The following is an 18,166-nucleotide window of genomic DNA, read 5'->3' on the forward strand; positions in this document are numbered from 1 at the left end:
AGGACACTTTCAGAAATACCAAGATCAAGTTTATTAAAAACAGCCCTTTATTGAAAAAGCTACTTAGGAACATTCTTTATAAAAAAGGAACCTGAACCCAAAATGAAGAAATGGGGTGGATGAAGAATGGTGAGCTAAGAAATTTGGAGAACACGTTGATGAGTAAACATTCACTATTTTTATATTAAGATGACTTAAGACAAAACTAAAGCATAAATAACTAACATGGAAGAAAGGATAACAGTTAAAAGGTATAAACCACCCTAAAATCTTTGCCTTATTCAGGAGGTTAGGGATATTAAGTTTAGACTTTAGTTAAAAGTGCATGTTAAAATTTTAAGGGTAACCAGACTTCTGTTTTCCACCCTGGAGTAAGAAAGCTGAAAGGAACATAGCTGCCCACCCTAATAATGAAAAAGAGTTGGACTGATTTCAAATTCATGACTTTCTTTAAACTCATCATAGAGCCATTAGCTCAAAATTTGAGGAGATAGGGCCTGCAAGGAGACAGGAGACAACCTTGTGCTCACCTGGGTAGACTGTAACTGGACACTGATAAGAGAAGTGCAGCTAGAATAATTGGCAAGTTGATAAAAACCCGATGTGGCTTTGCTGAAGGAACAGTGTAAAACCACTGGGGAGGTCACAGAAATTGGGGAGACTTCTGTAGGATCTTCCTCCAACCCCACCAGGTACTCACAGAGAGCAAAGAGCCCAGAGCATGCCCATTATGATGCAGACGGGGGGGGGGGGGGGGACACGACACCTGCAGCTGTGCCTCAGAAGCAAGAAATATACCCTGATCCTTCTCTCTCTATCTCCACTAAGGAAGAAAAGCCCTCATCAAGGCCACTAAGTGCTTCAACCCTTAAAGCACTGGTAAAAATTCACTGCAGCTGGCGGAAGGGATTGGCACCCTATGCCTAGGAGAGAGGCAGGATTCCACACTAAGCCCACCACAGAAGCCAAGGCTTTGAGACACTGATGCAAGCCTAACCTGAGGTTTAACCAGAACAAAAGACAACCCCTGACCATCACCTCCAAGCTAACCAACTTTAGGTAAACAGCAGAATACTACTAGCAGAGGGACAGGAGAAGAACAAGATCATATAAGGAGACCCTCTCTAAGCCACAGGTCAGAAGAAACACCTGAAACTCAAAATAAAATAAACCAACTCCCAGGGCTCAGTTGGTTGGGCATCCGACTCTTGGTTTTGACTTGGGTCGTGATCTCAGGGCCATGGGATTGAACTCTATGTCCGGTACCTCACTCAGCTGGGAGTCTGCTTCTCTCCCTCTGCCCCTGTCCTGGCTCATGCATGTGTGTGCACCCACATACTTACTCTTTCCCCAAAATAAATAAATTTTTTAAATTAAAAAAATAAATAAATAAGGGATCCCTGGGTGGCTCAGAGGTTTGGCGCCTGCTTTCAGCCCAGGGCGTGATCCTGGAGTCCCAGGATCGAGTCCCACATCAGGCTCCCTGCATGGAGCCTGCTTCTCCCTCTGCCTGCGTCTCTGCCTCTCTCTCTTTGTCTCTCATGAATAAATAAATAAAAATCTTTTTAAAAAATTTTATGAAAAAAAATAAATAAAACTCCCACCCCAATCACAAACTATCTCTATGAGAATTTGAAGCCTGAGGTACACTGAGGGTAACCACAGCAACAATCAAACTCAAACCCAGCCCAACTCCTGCCTAACTCAAATCCCTGCACCAAAGACCTGGCACAAGGAAAGATATGCCCATTTACAGACATAAAAATTATACACCTCAGTCTCTACTATTCTACAAAATAAGTCAGGCTTGCAACAAGGAAAAAAAATCACAAGACCTAACAAAAGGCAATGAAAAAACAACACTCAAAAAAGACAAAGAACAGGGACGCCTGGGTGGCTAAGCAGTTAAGGTTAAGCGTCTGCCTCCGGCTCAGGGTGTGATCCTGGAGTCCCGGGATCCAGTCCCACATCGGGCTCCCTGCATGGAGCCTGCTTCTCCCTCTGCCTGTGTCTCTGCCTCTGTGTGTGTGTGTGTGTGTGTGTGTGTCTCATGAATAAATAAAATCTTTAAAAAAAAAAAAAGACATATGAGACCTAGACATAGACTCAGATTTTGGAAATATCTACAATTAAATTTCAAATATTAAGAGTAATGTGTAGAGCTCTAACATAAAAGGAGAACAACATGCAAAATCAGGGATAATTTGGCAGAGAGATGAGAACCATAAGAATATGAGGGGCAGGGCAGCCTGGGTGGCTCAGCAGTTTAGCACCACCTTCCACCCAGGGCCTGATCCTGGAGTCCCGGGATCTGGTCCCATGTTGGGCTCCATGCATGGAACCTGCTTCTCCCTCTGCCTGTGTCTCTGTGCCTCTCTCTCTCTCTCTCTCATGAATAAATAAAAAAATCTTAAAAAAAAAATATGAGGGGCATAGGGCTGGCTCAGTTAGTAGAGCATGCAACTCTCAATCTCGAGGTCCTGAGTTCAAGTGCCATGTTGGGCATTGAGCCTACTTAAAAAAAAAAAAAAAAAGACAGTACTAAAAATGAAAAATACAGTTAAGAGAAATGAAGCGATGAAGAGGCTCTTCACCAGACTCAACTCAAGCAAGCAAAGAATCCATGAACTTGAAAATTAGATATTACCCCAATCAAAACACTGTGAGAAAACAGAGTGAAAAAACAAACAAAAACATTCAAGAGTTATGGGAAAATACCAAAGGTTCTAACATACTGATAAATGGAATCACAGAAATAGGAGAATGGGACAAGCGAAATATTTGAAGAGATAACAGCTGAAAATATTCCAAAATTAATAAGGCATCTAACTAAAAATCCCAAATGATCATAAAATAGGAAGAAAGACAAACACCCTCCACCCAAAAAAATTTATTGCCACTACTCAGCACCAATATCACTTGAAACTGAATTCCATAAGCTCTGCCATTGCTACTCCTTAAAAAATTAAATTAAAATTTAAAAAAAATATCAAAGGACACCTGGCTGGTTGAGTCAGAAGAGCATGTGACTCTTGATCTAGGGTCATGAGTTTGAGCCCCATATTGGGTATAGAGATTACTCAAATAAATAAAACTATAAAAATAAAAAATTAAAAAAAAAAACACCGCTGTCAATGACGACCAGGTCATCAATTCAACTACACATGATGGCCACATCACAATGCTCACCTCTACATACAAGTCTCACTTCTGTGTAAATGACTGTTCAAACCTAGGTCACAAGCCCATATTATTATAGCTGTAAAAGAGACTGGGGAGGTGAGTTTTCTGGGCAAGTGGGACCCATAATATGAGAAATTACCAAAATGTTGAGAAAATATTTATTTTTTTTTTTTCATTTATTTATGATAGTCACACAGAGAGAGAGAGAGAGGCAGAGACACAGGCAGAGGGAGAAGCAGGCTCCATGCACCGGGAGCCTGACGTGGGATTCGATCCCGGGTCTCCAGGATCGCGCCCTGGGCCAAAGGCAGGCGCTAAACCGCTGCGCCACCCAGGGATCCCGAGAAAATATTTAAAAGTCTAAGACAGCATGCTTAAAAACAGGGGGCACCTGGATGGTTTAATCATTTAGCACCCAACTCTTGGTTTTGGTTCAGGTTGTAATCTCAGGGTCATGAGATCAAGTCCCCCATGGGCCTTGATGCTCAGCACAGAGTCTACTCGAGATTCTCTCCCCACCCCTCCTGTGCATATGTTCTCTCTCTCTCAAATAAATAATTAAATCCTTTTTAAAAAAAGGTTCTATATTCTGGGAAGCCCGGGTGGCTCAGCTGTTTAGCGCTGCCTTCAGCCCAGGGCGTGATCCTGGAGACCCAGGATCCAGTCGCACGTCAGGCTCCCTGCATGGAGCCTGCTTGTCCCTCTGCCTGTGTCTCTGCCTCTCTGTGTGTCTCTCATGAATAAATAAAATCTTTAAAGAAAAAAAAAGGTTATATTTTCAAAAATTAAAAATGAAATAAAAACAAGGGACGCCTGGGAGGTACAGTCAGTTGGGTGTTTAACTCTTGGTTTTGGCTCAGGTTGTCATCTTGGGGTCATGAAATCGAGCCCCACATCAGACTCTGCACTCGGAGCATAGAGTCAGTTTGGGTTTTTCTCTCCCTCTCCTTCTGCCCCTCTCCTCACTCCTATGTTTCTCTCTTGCATCCTCTCTCTCTAAAATAAATATTTTTTGTTTTGTTTTAAAGATTTTATGTATTTGAGAGAGTGGGACAGAGAGCACAAGCAGGGAAGAGGGGCAGGGGGAGAGGGAGAAGCAGGGAGCCCAATACAGGCTCGATCCCAGGACCCTGGGATCATGACCGAGCAAAAGGCAGATGCTTAAGTGACTGAGCCACCCAGGAGCCCAATAAGTAAATCTTTTAAAAAATAAAAACAGAGGCGCCAGGAGCCTCGGTGTCCATCGAAAGATGAATGGATAAAGAAGATGTGGTCTATGTATACAATGGAATATTCCTCAGCCATTAGAAACGACAAGTACCCACCATTTGCTTCCACATGGACGCAACTGGAGGGTATTATGCTGAGTGAAATAAGTCAATCAGGGAAGGACAAACATTATATGGTCTCATTCATTTAGGGAATATAAAAAATAGTGAAAGGGAATAAAGGGGAAAGGAGAAAAAATGAGTGGGAAATATCAGAAAGGGAGACAGAATATGAGAGACTCCTAACTCTGGGAAACGAACAATGGGTGGTAGAAAGGGAGGAGGGCGGGGGGTGAGGGTGACTGGGTGATGGGCACTGAGGGGGGCACTTGATGGGATGAACATTGGGTGTTATTCTGTATGTTGGCAAATTGAACACCAATAAAAAATAAATAAAAAATAATAATAAAGACTAGATCTGAATAATGAAAAAAAAAACCAGAGGCACCTTAGTGGCTTGGTTGGTTAAGCAGCTGACTCTTGATTTTGGCTCAGGTAGAAATCGGGCTCCACACACAGCAGGGAGTCTACAGGAGATTCTCTCTCTCTCCTCCTCCTCCTGCTCCTCCTCCTCCTCCTCCTCCACTTCCTCCTCCTCGGTCTCTCCTTCACTCCCCTCCCATAAAATAAGTAAATATTTTTAAAAAGAAAAGAAAAAATTAAAAAATAAAAACAAACAGAAACAACGTTCATCTAGCCAGCTAATATTGTAGAGTGGATTCTTTGGTAAAGTCATTGCAGACAGCGTCTTTCTAAAGCACATATTTTATCTCACTATGTGAACACATTTAAAACCAGCCTCCCAGGGCACCTGGCTGGCTCAGCCAGTAGAGCATGCAACTCTTGATCTTGGAGTCTCCAGGTCATGAGTTCAAGCCCCATGTTGGACCTAGAGATTTTTTTTTTTAATAAATAAATAAAACCAGCCTCCCAATCTGAGGGGCATGAACAGTAGTCTGGAGGTGTGTGAAGCCATATGATAAATAAGCAAACACCTTCACAGAATGTCAGTTTTGCTTAACAGTAACTAATATACAATACAAGGTATATACAAGCACACATATGCAGGCACACATGAGAGTTTATTATGGAACAGAACTTACCACTTTAATGAAATCATGCAATAAATCATGAAAATACTCAAAAGAAATGTCACTCTTCTAGTTGCCAACTTTGGCCTCGCCCTCATCTGCTAACGGTAAACATTGGTTGAAAGGTTTCAGGGATGCTACAGGGAGCCATTAGCACCTATTTACACACCAGTGTGGATCTAATTATGTAACACAGTTATGCCCAAGAGCAGTGACTAGACACAGGGCAAGGATGTCTATTGGGCAAGCAGAGAGGAAGATCCACTAGACAGGTATCTAACAGAGAAGCCACTAAACAAGGAAGAAGGCACGGACATGAAGGAAGGTGGGCAGAAAAGAGGTACCTTTCATCAGAGAAAAATTTATTGAGCATTTCCTATGTGCCAGGCAATGCACTAGATGCTGAGGCTACAACGGTCAGTATCATGCCTCCAGGAGCTTACAGTAGAAAACTGATACCAAAAAAAGAAAAGAAGAAAACTGATACCATGCGTTCATCCATTTTACCCAAAGGCTTAACCTTTACCAAAAGCTCACCCCTATTTAAACTCCTGGTTGCAGTATTTCCTATGCATACATAGCGTTTTCCTATGTAAAAGTGAAAATGGACCGAAAAAAAGCCAAAAGATGGCCATAAAGAAAGAAAATCAAGATCCTGGAATGTAGCTGAGGTAAAAGCATCAAAACAAAGCATACAATTCATGAATCCATGTTAGTTCTTGCTATTTCCCCAATTTTATATGCTCGTTCTTAGACCCATGTCTTTGAATATGCTATCTGCTGGAAAATTCCTTCCTTTCACCAGACATTCTGGGCCTCCTTTAAGACTCTTCACAAACACTCAGGAATCACTGCCTTTCCCAGCCCCCTTAAGTCTGCATTAAGTGCACCTCTTCTGGTCTAGAGTACCAGCGCCCTGTTTTGTTTTGATTTTAAGATTTTATTTATTTATTCATGAGAGACACAGAGAGAGAGGCAGAGACATAAGCAAAGGGAGAAGAAGCAGGCTCCCTGCAGGGAGCCTGATGTGGGACGTGATCCCAAGACCCTAGAATTACAACCTGAGCTGAAGGCAGATGCTCAACCCCTGAGCCACCCAGGTGCCCCATCAGTGCCCTGTCTTTCCATCTGAACATGCATATGACCCTGCACTTTAGTCATGGTTCTTTGCCTCTTCTGCCGGATTACAAACTCCATGAGGGCACACCACATCTTGGCTTTGTATCTCCATCACCTACTATGATGCTGACACCAAGATACCCAAATCATCAGATCCCTTTCATAAAGTCAGTCAAAGACAAATGTGGCTTTCCTTTACCAACCCTGGGCAGAAGGACAGACTCAAAAGCACAACTCCAAATCAAGGATCAAGGACAGTCACTCTGGATGCTGGAGAAACCACTAGCACAAAAACATCACTTTCAAACTCCAGTAAAATCTAAATTGAGGCAACTCTTCTAAAATAAATGTCCTAGGCTGAATAGGAAGCAAAAAAAGCAATGCCAAAAACCACTGCAAACTTTAAATTACCAGCACCAGGATTAAAAAAAAAAAAAAAAAAAAAAGATTACAGCAACAAGGAGAGAACACAGAGCAGGTATAGAATGCTTCAGAAAAGCCTAAGAACTCCAGGCCAAAGTGAGCTACGTTAGAGGCTGCATCAAAATAGATTTCAAAGGAAATACTTGAAGAAGGAGGTGACGCTGCAGTTATTTTTTGTACATATAGAGGGCAAAAGTGCATGATAGCATTCTCTACAGGTATAAACTAACAACTTTACACCAAAGAAGACCTCATTATTCCATCATAAAGGCAAGCAAAAATACATCATGGCTGATGATTTCCAAAAAACAAGTGAGCACATAGGAACACATACTTTAGAAGGAAAAAGAAACAAATCAGCATATGTAAAATAAAACCTTTGGAGCACTTTTATACACATCATCTCACTTGAACATAAGAAGCTCGACAGAGACCAGTTTAATATAAAAGATAAGGTCACAGAATATGAACCAGATTTGAAAATGGTACTTACAGCCAAAGATTGGTATTCCTAAACAATATTAACAAAATTCTCTAAAATCATTATAGGTGCTCAAATGAGATTTCATAAAATATGAATTAGCATAAATGCTGAAAATAGTAAACTAGACCTAAGACACTGTATTTGGGGAAAAAAAGAATAAAGCAAATTTAATGCCGATATTTAATGAAACATTTCATTAGAACATTAAACACCTCAAGCAGATTAAAGATGGGGGGCAGTGAGGAATTTTAAGTTTAAATATGGAAGAGAGCTGACACTATTAGAAAAAAATTTAACTCAGTTATAAATAGAAATGACATTCCTACATAAGGTTAACAGAATGGTGAAGGATAAAAGGAGCCTTAGAAAATTAAAGGTAATTTCTATAAAAACAATGAAAAGAGTATCACAGATGACAATCAATCAAAGACGCAGTTGCAAAAATTTTAGTGAGATGAAGGAAGAATATTCTACTTTGTACAGATTATGACCTTTCCAGTAAATTATCAAGGTTGCATTGAGCTAAAATTCTTGGATTTTGTTTTGTTTTGTTTTGGGGAGGAGGAAGGAACATTTCATTTCATGTCACAGCTCTGCTTAAAACCTTCAATAGCTTGCCAGAAGACTTAGGACAAGCTTAAAAACCCCGTAGATGGCCTACTAAGCTTTTTCAGGACCTGGCCCCTGCCTAATTCTGCTTCATCACCTGCTTCTCTACTTTCCAGCCATTTTGGATTTCTCTCGGTTCTTTAAAAGGTGGTTTTTCAAAAGCCGCTAGCTCTCACTCTGCCTCAGGGCATTTATACCTTATGGCCAGGAAAATTTATTTCCCCAACTAGACCATGTCCTTCTCATCCTTCAGATCTCACTTAAATGTTAATTCCTCAGTGTGGCCTTCCTACCTGCTCCCCCCAGGACAGATCCCAATCCCTACTCTGTTACATAATCCCATAGTATCTTGTACCTTGCCTCTGACTCCAATGCAAAACTGTAAATTCTTTAAGGGCAAGGCCTCCTCAAAAAAGGAGTGGAGGGAAGGGGCTGGGTGGCTCAGTCAATTGAGCATCCAACTCTTGGTTTTAGCTCAGGTCATGATCTCATAATCTCAGGGTTGTGGGATCGAGCCCCAAGTCAGACTCCCAGCTCAGTGCCAAGTCTGCTTGGATTCTCTCTCTCTCTCTCTCTCTCTCTCTCCCTTAGCCCCTTCCCCATAAGAGTATGCTCTTGCACTCTCTCTCTCTCTCTCAAATAAACACATAAATCTTAAAAAAAAAAAAAGGAGGGGGGCAAGGACTCCATATCTTTTTACCTATCACTCTATCCAGCTTTTATCATAATTTGGTATACAGGAGATACTCAGTAAATACTTGCTAAATGAAGGATAGATCCACAGGATGTAGGACCAGTTATCTTAGAAATCATTCGTAAAGTATGAAACGCCAATTTGCACAAAATGAGATTTTATCTACCTCAACTATTTTCTATTATTAACAATTAAAATAAAACTTCCTTTTCATTTGCAGTACTGTTAAATTTTAGTTGTAGTATTAGCAAATAACAATTACAGTATTAGCGGAGTGCCTGGCTGACTCAGTCAGTAGAGCATATGACTCTTGATCTCAGGGTCTTGAGTTCAAGCCCCACGTTGGGCACAGAGACTACTTTTTTTTTCAGAGCCTACTTTAAAAAAAATAATAACAGTACTAGTAATTAAAGCTAATAACAGTACTAGTAATTAAAGCTAATAACACCTGGGTGGCTCAGCAGTTGAGCATCTGCCTTTGGCTCAGGGCGTGATCCCGGAGACCTGGGATAGAGTCCCACATCGGGCTTCGTGAATGGAGCTTGCTTCTCCCTCTGCCTGTGTCTCTGCCTCTCTCTCTCTCTCTCTCTCTCATGAATAAATAAATAAAATCTTTTTAAAATTTTTTTAAAAAATAAAAAATAAAGCTAATAACACTCTGTGAGAGGCTAACAAACCAGATGAGTATGTGGATAAATTCTAGGATATGTCATACCTGAACCAATTTCTGTAATCTACGAAAAATTCTATTCATCAGGAAACTAGTTTCTACCCAGCCAGTATCAGGGTAACTGGGCAAACCCAAGTCAGTAAGCTGTACTGTAACTATTACTTGTCACCTTTTTTTATCTGCCATATCTTCCTTAAGTGAATATATGTGCTTAATCTGATTATAACAATAGGACCCTACACTGCCAAGAACCTAATCTTCAAGCATAATACAACATCTAAAACTGAGATTTAAAATTGCAACTTACAGGGGGCCTGTGGCTGGCTCAGTCAGAAGAGCAAGCAACTCTTGATTTTGGGGTCATGAGTTTGAACCCCACATTGGGTGTAGAGATTATATAAATAAATAAACAAACAAACTTTAAAAATAAAAAAATTGCAACTTATGAAAGAAAAAAGGGGCAGTCTTAAAAATAAATAAATAATATATTCATCTATATGTTAATTTCCAGAAATCAAAGCTGGCACATTTAAAATTACAATTTCCTTGGGATCCCTGGGTGGCGCAGCGGTTTGGCGCCTGCCTTTGGCCCAGGGCGCCATCCTGGAGACCCGGGATTGAATCCCACGTCGGGCTCCCGGTGCATGGAGCCTGCTTCTCCCTCTGCCTGTGTCTCTGCCTCATTCTCTCTCTCTCTCTGTGACTATCACAAATAAATAAAAATTTAAAAAAAAAATTTTTTTTTTTTTTTTTTTTTTTTTTTTTTTTTTTTTTTTTTTTTTTTTTAAATTTTTATTTATTTATGATAGTCACAGAGAGAGAGAGAGAGAGGCAGAGACACAGGCAGAGGGAGAAGCAGGCTCCATGCCGGGAGCCCAACGTGGGATTCGATCCCGGGTCTCCAGGATCACGCCCTGGGCCAAAGGCAGGCGCCAAACCGCTGCGATCCCTAAAAAAAAAATTTAAAAAAAAAATTACAATTTCCCTCTAAATCAAAATGGTTACATTGTCAGAAAGCACTTCATTACGTTACTATTTGACATTAGACCTTACCTTACAAAGGATACAACGTAACAACAGAATCCTACAGCCATAGCTGTTAAACAGTTAAAAAAAAAAAAAAAGTAAACCCATTTCAAACCAGTTATGACTGAATTTACAGTAAACTATTATTATCAGAGTAGTGCTGTGGCCAATCTGTTTGTTATTAAAAATCCAGACACAATCTACCACACAAGGAGTTATTGATTTACCTGCCTGGTACTTGTAAGGGTCACTTTCTATAGAGAAACATTCATGTAAAAGCAATGAAAGTTAGTTTCCAAAACATTTTATACCTCTAACCAAACCACTGCCTTCTTATTATGTGTACTCAAAAAACAACATCCCTGAACCATCCTATCAGCAATGTCCATCTACATCTGTAGTACACTGAGTGAAGGAGAGCAACTGGGAGCATGGAGATCAGCCTATGCCACACAACTCACTCCCAAGGTAGCTTTACTCCTACACCCATCCTTTAAGGGTAACTAAAAAGAAAATGATGCAAGCAGGAAAACAGCTGTAGCTACAGTACCTTGAAGGTTAAGTCCCGCAACAATCCAATCTGAAGCAACAAAAAAAGGAGACCATGTGCTTGAATACCTGAATTTAATGAAGCCTGCTCTATGGCATGCACAGTAGGCATGAATCTTTCAAGGGGGATTAGAGCTCAAACAATAAAATGCACAATGTTATTGGCTTAAAATTAAGAAAATCAATTATTTTACCCATAGTCTTAAATCTTTAAGGAATTTTTTCTTCCCTAATTATATTACTTTTACTTTGATTTCTTTTTTTTTTTTTTTTTTTTTTTTTTAGTAATTTCAATACCCAAGTTGGGGCTTGAACTCATGATCCTGACATGGAATTGCATGCTCCACCAACTGAATTAGTCATGCACGCCTACCTGGATTTCTTACTCCTGATTTTCCAACATATCACTAAGAACATTACGTTTTATTTGCTGGTTTAAAAAAGATCAAAACAGGGCAGCCCCAGCGGCCCAGCGGTTTAGCACCACCTTCAGCCTGGGGTGTGATCCTGGAGACCCAGGATCGAGTCCCACGTCAGGCCCCCTGCATGGAGCCTGCTTCTCCCTCTGTGCCTGTGTCTCTGCCTCTCTCTCTCTCTCTCTGTCTGTCATGAATAAATAAATAAAATCTTTAAAAAAAAAATCAAAACAAAATCAAATCAAAACCACAAAAACAAAAACACAAAAACAAGGTAATTTATAAGATTTGCAGTACCGTCCTTTATACTCTGCCATACATTATGTTTAGGCAAAACATTTTTAAGATTTCATTTATTTAAGCAATCTCTACATCCAACAGGGGATTCAAACTCATGACCCTGAGCTGCATGTTCTACCCACCAAGCCAACCAGGCACCCGTAGGCAAAAGCTTTCGAAAATAAAACAGCACTAAGAAATTGTAAAATGTGTAAAAAAAAATATTTCTAAAAAACCTTTTTTTTTTTTTTTTTTAAGATTTATTTATTTGAGACAGAGCAAACCAGAGAGAGTGTGAGCTGGAGGTAGGGGCAGAGGGAGAGGGAGAGGGAGAAGTAGGCTCCATCCCAGAATCCTGAGATCATGACCTGAGCCGAAGGCATCTAACCAACTGAACCACCCAGGCACCTCGAAAGACCTATCTTTTAAGATCTACGTCACTTTGTATATTAGTGTCTGATGATAAAGGGATCTAAGTGGAAGCAAGTAAGTAAGGTTTTTAAAAACACACATTAGCAGGGAAGATATTTTGGGGGCAATGGAAATGTTCTAAAATTGGATTGCAGTGATGATTATACAACTCCATAAATTTACCCAAAAAAATCACTGAATGGTACACTTAAACAGGTGAATTTTACAGTATGTAAAGTATACCTCAATAATGCTGTTAAAAATGCATACTGAAGGGGCACCTGGGTGGCTCAGTAGGTTAGGCATTCGTCTTTGGCTCAGGTCATGATTCCAGGGTCCTAGGATTGAGCCCCATATCGGGCTCCCCGCTCAGTGGGGAGCCTGCTTCTCCCTCTCCCCTCTGCTCATGCTTTCTCTTGCTATCTCTCTCTCTCTCAAATAAATAAATAAAATCTTTTTTTTTTTTTTAATGCATACTGAAAACCTGCACTTGGTAAAGAAATAAACCCACAAGAATTTATGTATAGGTCCCATCTTTGTAGAACAACTGTCCTGCTCTGGCCAAGATGATTTCTAGCCCTGAGGTTCTACAACATTCATCACTGGTTTCTAACTTTAATAAGTGACAAAAGTGATTTTCATCAATTATAGAATAAAACATCAAGTCCTCTTCCTCCCTAACATGGACCTCTGAGCACTCCTTTGGACTACGCAACTGTTTAGCTCTCTTAATGATGGGTCTTATTTTAAAACACACACGCGCGCACACACACACACACAAAATCACAAGAGGCTTCAAGTAGCAGAAAATTCTTTCAAGTAGAAACATTTTTGTCAGAGTCCAACTTACATGTATTAAGAAGCAACAACATACCTCTGTAGACTTCATTTACCTCCAGGTTTTATTTCACTTAAGTCATAACAATTACAGAAAAGATACCCATCTGCAAATTGTAACGGCTGCCATTTAGAATGCATCTAAACCACAAAATTGAATTCAAGGAATACCTTCATCGCCTTTATTAGTGTAGCAAATTTAATCAAAGTCAGTCAAAAGTTACAGTGGAACATGCACAAACATGAAATACCAAGTAGTTAATTAGAAACAGCTACCTCATTTTGGGTGTAAATAATTATGTACAATTATGAAGAAACAGAACTAACGACCCTCTGTTAGAAAAGCCCGCACTTCAGTTTATCTTATCCATAGTGCTGATGAATCGGAATCCAGCCTCCCATGTGACTAAAGGTCAGGCAGCCTTACCAATGTAGCCTGTGAGCTCCAGGAGGCATATTTTATACCTCAACTCCCACCCCAGGAGTGACTTTACAGTAGGACCTCAAAATATGTTTGGGCAATCAGATTCCTAAAGGGAAGCAGCATGGTTTTGAAGAACACAGGTTCAAGTCAGACCGGTTTAGATGGAAGTTTTGCCTCTGCGGCAGACTAGCTGGGCAATCTGAGCAATTTTCTCTCAAAAAAAAAAATTTTATTTTCTCTCTCTGAGCCCATTCGATCAAGTGTATAGGGAAATAAGGAAAACATCTACCTCACAGAAGTGTTGTAAGAACACACATACACACATCTACCCATGCAAATGAATTATTTACTATAGTATCCTGTCTTCAGTAAGGCTCAATAAATAGTATGTTATAATTTAATTATTACAAAGACTGCCCAAAAGAGAGAACAGTCCCAAAACTTGACCTTAATCAGAACTGTCTCCAACACAAATGTTTCTGAGAGCTTAATTCAAAATGTTGACAATTAATTTCAAAGACCTGAATGGGTAGGTCCTTTTACCCTCTTAAGTAATTTTCTATTAATTCTCAAATCTTAATTATCTAAATGTTATCAGGCTCAAGTCCTCACCCAGCTTTCACTGACAGAATTGCACCCAACTTCATATCTCAGTATTATGAAGTAAATGTACAAACTTGAATGAGAAATGAGGCCAAACCTTTCAGTAATCCAGTCATCCATGTGCCGTTCTATATGAAGGAAACATTCTAGAAACTACCAAGAATTTAAATCCAAACACGAAAGTGATGCATTGTCAACAAAAGATTTCTAATATTGAGTTTAAGATTGAAAGCAAATTGGAAAACCCTCCCAAACAGAAAGTTTAAATTTAGTCTTTTAATTACAGTATTTTCCTAAGTTGAAATACGTGACCCAGTTGACAACATCAGATGATAACGTTTAAGATTCTATCTCCTCTTCTACCAAGGAATTTGATGTTGCAAACAAAAACAAACAAAACAACCTTTGAAATCTAAAACTATCAAATTCTGAGTAAACAGCCTTTTACTATGTAGAAAGCAACTTAATATTTAAAATTTTGCTATTCTTGTACCAAAGTTAAGGGTTACCTGAAAGATTTCCCTCATGTTTTGGGTCTGTGGATGTGGGTGGATTCTTCTAAATGCCTTATTATTGGGCATCAATTTATTACACGAGGTCTTATCCCCACATTTACTGCCAAAATAAAGTCCTTTGCTAACATACCCTCTAAAACCTAGAAGAAATGAATGAGATAACTACCAAAGTTATCAAAATGGAAAGGGGGGTGAGGTGAACTTTTGACAGACACGCTGAAGGTTTATTTTCTTGGTTCATTTCCTTACAAATTTCCTACAGCCATACTCTTAGATATAGCTGAATTTTCTAACACAAAGTAAATTGAAACAAATCATAATGAAAGGTTAAAATTTCTGCAACAGAAGCCACTGTCATTTCCAACAATGCAACTATTGTTTAAAGAGAGTCTCACAGATTCTTGGACACAGTGGTGAAGCAAGGCTGGGGGGGGCGAAGAAAGCATACTTGAAGGAATTTCTCCACCTCTGTATTTTAGTTCGTAATGGAACAATACTGCACCTTCAAAGTAGAAATACCATGTAAAATCTGGTTCTCATTAAATGACTGCCTTAGCCCCATGCAGCATATTTGGAACAGAATCCAACTGATTCGCAATCAGTCAACCTTTTATTACTCATCTATGCGAGATGGCCCTGCAATTTCCCTCAATGGGAGCCTTTTCTTCTAAAACCCCGGGGAATACTGTAGCTACCACACTCTGATTTTAAAAGACTCCAAGAAAATTACAATGAAAATAATGGCAGATTTAGTCCAGGGAACTTGCATAAGTAAAAGTCAAAAACCTGAGATAAAGGGTAAAATAAAAAAAGCCTTCCACAAGCCACTAAATTATAAATCTGAGCAGGAAAAAAGAAATCTTCTCTGGAGAAAGAATGTCTATTTCTAATATTTTTAATATATCAAGTTTGGTTTTCAAAAAAATTAGGCTTAGGAAACATGCTAAATAAGCAAAACTAGAATACAAGACATACACACACACACATCAAATTAATCACTGCATTATGTTTAAAAGGCAAGACAATTGAAAAAGATTTGATACTCCAGTTGAAGACCCTCCAAACTCCTCTGAAATGGTAGATTATTTAACACTCTTGGAATGATTAACTTTATTTAGCATGCCTCTTTTGGAATTCTATTATTTAATACAGCCAAACCGATTTTTTTTTTCATCCTAATTAGGTTTCCTTGTACTTGTGAAATGCTCAGCATACACTGTGCTGGCAGCTTTAGTTCTGCAGCTTCTTTCTTCTGGCTCCTTCCCCCCTCACCCAATCCCCCCCACAGCCCCCCCCCCCAAAAAAAAAGATTTCCTTCCCAAATGTTCTCTTCTCTGCATTTGTCAACAGAAACACCCACTGGTGGTGTCAAACTGGTAATACCGCTGCAGGCTTCCTTACTCCTGTTCCAGTGTGAACGCCAACAATGCTTAAACCTAAAATAGTACTTTTAATAAGGAAATTAAAAGAACTGCTAAGGTATTCAAGTAGCATGTTCTCAAAAAGAGGCATACGTTTTTAAAAAATGTATTATTAATGGACCCTAACTGGGTTGCTAAATATAAGATTATACTACCCTCCCTTGAACAGTAAACACACAAGTAAACACCGTTCTTCACATTTTACAAATATTTTAAAACACTTAAAAACAAATCTACATCTAAATGTTATTCACATACAATTCCGAACAGCCTCCGTAAAGATGCCTTTTTTGCAACCCTATAGCAAGAAAGGAACACGCTGGAAATGTTACCTAAAACGATAATCCTATTTCATACATATTTATGTCTCCCGTTTTCGTCAAATGCTCTCAGACAAATTAATTTGTGTAATCTCGTACATTAACTACATAACCATTAACGTCCAAACAAACCTAATGCAGATTCACGGGAAGAAATTATTCTGTCTGCAATACTTTCTAAAATCAGCCTAAATTTCAGGCAATTAAAATAGATGGTGTCAACAGAACACTGATCTGCAACTACTTAAATAACACAGCATCCGTCTAATCTCACTGTGGAGATACTAAGGTCAGGCTTTTCCTATTCAGGCATCTGTGCTTTAACACTCAAGTGAAGCGAAGAAGAAGAAAAAAAAAAAAAAAAAAAAAAAAACCTCAAGGAAGATCTGCCTTTACAGAGAAATACGTTCAGGTTATTTTTTCCCTCAACGTGGGCTTAAAACGTGTCAATGCGAGCAGGACCTGTTCGTTCGGCAATGGTTCCAAACCTCAGGATTTAATTTCAACGAGGGTCCAAAGGGTACGAAGGTCTGGGAAGGGGCCAATTTCTGCTTCTCCCCACTATGCCAGTCGTGAACTTCACAGCAACGCCTGAAACTTGTTGGGAGGAGGCTGCAAGAGATGCGGGGCCGGCGGTGGGTCGCTCTCGCAGCCTCGCGGGCAGCCAAGGTCAGTCAGCAGGGCCGGGGCTCCGGCCCCGGCTCGCAGCCCCCGGGAGGTCGCCGACTCCCTCGGAACTCGGGCCGGGGGCTCGGGCGCACAGGCTCCTCCTCGGCGCCGGCGGCAAGGGGCTTCCCTCGCCGCAAGCCCGGGGGAGCTCGCGCCGCGGGGGCGGCGGGGCGGGGACGCCGCAGACCCGCTGCCGAGGGGAGCCCCGCCGGGCTGCCTCGACCCGCCGCCCCTCCTCACATCCTCCCGTCTCCCCGCGCCCCAAATTCCGGCCCCAACCTCTCGCCGGGGAAGCCCTTCCAGTGGCGCAATGGGGCGCTGAGGAAGGGCCACTCCAGGCTGGGGCACCCTCGCCGCGTCGCCCCGTTCTGGGGGGACCTGCGCCGCCGCCCCTTCTCAGCCTGCCCGGGGAGACCGGGTGGGTCCCCTCTCTCCGGAGAAGCTGCATGGAGCGGAATCGACGTGGGGGCAGAAGGGCTTGACCGGCGGGTGGCGGCGCAGCTACTCACCCCGCTGAGTCCCCCACCTCCAGCCGGGGACCCCAAGCTCCTGAGGCCGCCGTCGCCGCTTTACCTTTCCCAGTGGCAGGGACAACTAATGGAAACCTCCGGCCCCGCCCTCTCGCAGAGGCGAACGCGCAGCCTAATTTGCTAACTGGCCCGCCCCGGCCGTCCCACTCGGGCCAATGGAGAAGCTTCGAAGACCCCGCCAGGTCCCGCCTCCGCCCCGCCCACTTCTGGTAGAGACCAATGAGGAAAGAGCGCTCGTCCTCGAGTTCGGACCCGCGCGCCCCGCCCGCGCCGCTCGTGCTCGGACCCCAGGAACCTAAGAACGCTGGTTCCTTGTATAAGCTCGCCTGCGCGCGCACGCGCGCGCCGCATCTCCTCGCGGGCCAGGTTTGGTTGCCCAGCCAAGCCCTTAGCAACCTGGGCTGGGTGGCCGGGAGGGGCGGGGCCCGAGCCTGGAGCGGTCGGAGGGAGGGGGTCAGGGGGAGGAGGGCGGGGGTAAGGGGGGAGGGGCGGGGAAGATCGTGACTAAGAAGGGGTTGGCTGCGGGGGTGGAGGGCCGGCGGGGCCCGGGAATCCGCCTCTCACTGCGGAAAAAAAGGGGAATCCTGCCTGCGGCGCAGCGATCCTGGCCACCCTCCAGAGCGAC

The 18,166-nt window shown here is 41.8% G+C and overlaps 1 protein-coding gene across 18 annotated transcripts in view; it reads right to left on the reverse strand.

Moving 5' to 3' along the window:
• Positions 1-17,659, reverse strand: part of CDKL5 (cyclin dependent kinase like 5) — a 216,971-nt gene extending 199,312 nt beyond the window's left edge. For 14 of the 18 annotated variants that reach the window (XM_077888507.1, XM_077888498.1, XM_077888501.1 and 11 more), the window contains exon 1: positions 531-705. The gene's annotated coding sequence lies outside the window, so the exon portion shown is untranslated. Of the gene's footprint in view, positions 1-530; positions 706-17,520 lie in introns of those variants that run through there. The other 4 variants (XM_077888493.1, XM_077888490.1, XM_077888504.1 and 1 more) reach the window with 4 other exon arrangements.
• Between the last annotated feature and the right edge of the window lie 507 nt (positions 17,660-18,166).

Source organism: Canis aureus, chromosome X (assembly GCF_053574225.1).
Source record: "Canis aureus isolate CA01 chromosome X, VMU_Caureus_v.1.0, whole genome shotgun sequence".
Lineage (NCBI taxonomy): Eukaryota > Metazoa > Chordata > Mammalia > Carnivora > Canidae > Canis > Canis aureus.